This window comes from Wyeomyia smithii, chromosome 1, assembly GCF_029784165.1.
Source record: "Wyeomyia smithii strain HCP4-BCI-WySm-NY-G18 chromosome 1, ASM2978416v1, whole genome shotgun sequence".
Lineage (NCBI taxonomy): Eukaryota > Metazoa > Arthropoda > Insecta > Diptera > Culicidae > Wyeomyia > Wyeomyia smithii.
This window is the reverse complement of record NC_073694.1, coordinates 103,226,023-103,231,022: the sequence shown is the minus strand read 5'-3', so window position 1 is coordinate 103,231,022 and position 5,000 is coordinate 103,226,023.

Here is a 5,000-nt window from a genome sequence, read left to right as displayed (position 1 = left end):
TTCTACTGCAGTTGCTATGCTTCGCCAAGTTGGTCTACCGAAACGTTCGCACAGATGGTCGATCAAGCAACCGTGGAACTGACAGGCCTATGGCCGTTGGTGGTTGCGGGCGACTTCAACGCTTGGGCTGTCGAGTGGGGAAGTCGCTGTACAAACCAGAGGGGCCAGGCCTTGTTGGAAGCTTTGGCAAAGCTCAACTTAGACTTGGCTAACGTTGGTACAAAATGCACCTACAGTAGAAATGGTGCGGAATCGATTATCGATGTGACGTTCTGTAGCCCGGGACTGATCACGAACTGGAGGGTAGACGACAGCTACAAGAATAGCGACCACCAATCGGTCCGCTATGAGGTAGGTGTGCGGAAGCAAGCAGCGAGTAGGGCCAATATTCCATCCTTCTACGGCTGGAAAACATTGCATTTCGATGCAGATGTTTTTGGTCAGGCAATTAGATGGAAGCACGAAGGGGGTGAACCGCTCCCGGGTGTGGACCATCTAAATTCGATACTGTCATGGGCGTGCGACGCCACAATGCTCAGGTCTCGTCCGCCTAGAGAGGGTAGACCAGCGACATACTGGTGGAGCGAAACGATAGCAGGCCTACGCAGAGCATGCCTTCGTGCAAGACGGAGGATGCAACGCGCACGTTCCGACGAGCAAAGAGCGGAACGCGGTGCCGCATTCAGATCCGCTAAAGCAACGCTTAAGAGTGCAATCAGAGCCAGTAAACGAGCCTGTTTCGAACGACTCTGTGCCAGTGCCAATTCGAACCCGTGGGGTGACGTCTACAGGATCGTTATGACCAAGACTAGAGGTGCGTTAGCCCCTGCTGAACGATCACCAGCGATGCTAGAAACGATCATTCAGGGCCTCTTCCCAAGCCACGAACCAAGTCCCTGGCCTCGGGCTGACGAGTCACTACCAACCGTGAGTGACGGCAGCCGTGCAGAGGCAGACGATGCGGTAAGGGTGACATAAGATGAATTGATCGAGAGCGCAAACTCCCTGAAGGTAGGCAAGGCTCCGGGACCAGACGGAATCCCGAACTTGGCCATCAAAGGAGCCACCGGGTTGTTCAGGGCGGTCATGCAGAAATGCCTTGACGACTGCCTCTTCCCGCATGTGTGGAAGCGCCAGAGGCTGGTGCTGTTGCCGAAGGTTGGTAAACCACCAGGTGACCCATCGGCATACAGACCAATCTGCCTGCTGGATACGGCGGGCAAGGTGCTTGAGAGGGTAATCCTCAATAGACTGGTGAAATATACAGAAAGTGAGAACGGTCTATCAAGCAACCAGATCGGTTTTCGATAAGGTGGTCCACGGTGGATGCAATTCTTTCAGTCACCAGAACGGCTGAGGTTGCAATCCAACGCAAAAGGTGGGGCATTCGTTACTGCGCGATCGTCACGCTCGACGTGAAGAACGCGTTTAACAGTGCCAGCTGGGACTCCATAGCCTTAGCGCTACAGTGTCTCAGAGTTTCTTAGCATGGGTAAAAGCAGACTACCCTTGCTTGGAGGTTGCTGTGGTTGATTTCCGACGTGCGTGTTTATGCGTTCAGCGTGTATATGCGCACGTCGTTGAATCGTGAGCGCTTGCGCGCGTAGATAGCTTCATCCATGTACTTGAAACGCGTTACAGCACGATGGACTGACCTTATGAGTGTGAAGGCATTATGTGCCGTTACATGAGTGTGGTGTGGTCGGCAAAAGACGCCTGCTGTGCAGCATCGAAAGTTACAAATGTATGGAATCGATGAGTGCGAATGAACTTAGAGAAACGGAAAGGCAGAACTTGTAACTGGGTAGCGTCCTGTTGTGTGAGTACGCTACCCGAGGCATATACTATCATCCGGTCTCTTGCTGTATGGTGTACTGGGCAAGAGAGATTGTTGCGGAATATCGGACCTTAGCAGTTGTATGGAATCGATGAATGCGAATGAACTTAGAGAAGAGGAAAGGCAGAACTTGTAACTGGGTTGCGCCCTGTTGTGTGAGTACGCTACCCGAGGCATATACTATCATACAACCTCTTTCTACAAGGTTTGGTAGGTTAGCTTGGCATGCATAGCTAGAAGATTTTCTGGGTGTCCGAATAAGGATACTCTCCCCTATAAATATAAATATAAATATAAATATAAATATAAATATAAATATAAATATAAATATAATATAAATATAAATATAAATATAAATATAAATATAAATATAAATATAAATATAAATATAAATATAAATATAAATATAAATATAAATATAAATATATATATAAATATAAATATAATATAAATATAAATATAAATATAAATATAAATATAAATATAAATATAAATATAAATATAAATATAAATATAAATATAATATAAATATAAATATAAATATAAATATAAATATAAATATAAATATAAATATAAATATTAATATAAATATAAATATAAATATAAATATAAACATAATATAAATATAAATATAAATATAAATATAAATATAAATATAAATATAAATATAAATAATAATAAATATAAATATAAATATAAATATAAATATAATATAATAAAATATAATATAAATATAAATATAAATATAAATATAAATATAAATATAAATATAAATATAAATATAAATATAAATATAAATATAAATATAAATATAATATAAATATAAATATAAATATAAATATAAATATAAATATAAATATAAATATAAATATAAATATAAATAATATAATATAAATATAAATATAAATATAAATATAAATAAATATAAATATAAATATAAATATAAATATAAATATAAATATAATATAAATATAAATATAAATATAAATATAAATATAAATATAATATAAATATAAATATAATATAAATATAAATATAAATATAAATATAAATATAAATATAAATATAAATATAAATATAAATATAATTATAAATATAAATATAAATATAAATATAAATATAAAATATAAATATAAATATAAATATAATATAAATATAAATATAAATATAAATATAAATATAAATATAAATATAAATATAAATATAAATATAAATATAAATATAAATATAAATATAAATATAAATATAAATATAAATATAAATATAAATATAAATATAAATATAAATATAAATATAAATATAAATATAAATATAAATATAAATATAAATATAAATATAAATATAAATATAAATATAATAAAATATAAATATAAATATAAATATAAATATAAATATAAATATAAATATAAATATAAATATAAATATAAATATAAATATAAATATAAATATAAATATAAAATATAAATATAAATATAAATATAAATATAAATATAAATATAAAATATAAATATAAATATAATATAAATATAAATATAAATATAAATAAATAAATATAAATATAAATATAAATATAATAAAATATAAATATAATATAAATATAAATATAAATATAAATATAAATATAATATATATAATATAAATATAAATATAAATATAAATATAAATATAAATATAAATATAAATATAAATATAAATAAATATAAATATAAATATAATATAAATATAAATATAAATATAAATATAAATATAAATATAAATATAAATATAAATATAAATATAAATATAAATATAAATATAAATATAAATATAAATATAAATATAAATATAATATAATTAAATATAAATATAAATATAAATATAATATAAATATAAATATAAATATAAATATAAATATAAATATAAATATAAATATAACTATAAATATAAATATAAATATAAATATAAAAATAAATATAAATATAAATATATAAATATAAATATAAATATAAATATAAATATAAAATATAAATATAAATATAAATATAAATATAAATATAAATATAAATATAAATATAAATATAAATATAAATATAAATATAAATATAAATATAAATATAAATATAAATATAAATATAAATATAAATATAAATATAAATATAAATATAAATATAAATATAATATAAATATAAATATAAATATAAATATAAATATAAATATAATATAAATATAAATATAATATAAATATAAATATAAATATAAATATAAATATAAATATAAATATAAATATAAATATAAATATAAATATAAATATAAATATAATATAAATATAAATATAATATAAATATAAATATAAATATAAATATAAATATAATATAAATATAAATATAAATATAAATATAAATATAAATATAAATATAAATATAAATATAATATAAATATAAATATAAATATAAATATAAATATAAATATAAATATAAATATAAATATAAATATAATATAAATATAAATATAAATATAAATATTAAATATAAATATAAATATAAATATAATATAAATATAAATATAAATATAAATATAAATATAATATAAATATAAATATAAATATAAATATAAATATAAATATAAATATAAATATAAATATAAATATAAATATAAATATAAATATAAATATAAATATAAATATAAATATAAATATAAATATAAATATAAATATAAATATAAATATAAATATAAATATAAATATAAATATAAATATAAATATAAATATAAATATAAATATAAATATAAATATAAATATAAATATAAATATAAATATAAATATAAAGATATATAAATATAAATATAAATATAAATATAAATATAAATATAAATATAAATATAAATATAAATATAAATATAAATATAAATATAAATATAAATATAAATATAAATATAAATATAAATATAAATATAAATATAATATAAATATAAATATAAATATAAATATAAATATAATATAAATATAAATATAATATAATATAAATATAATATAAATATAAATATAAATATAAATATAAATATAAATATAAATATAAATATAAATATAAATATAAATATAAATATAAATATAAATATAAATATAAATATAAATTATATAAATATTAATATAAATATAAATATAAATATAAATATAAATATAAATATA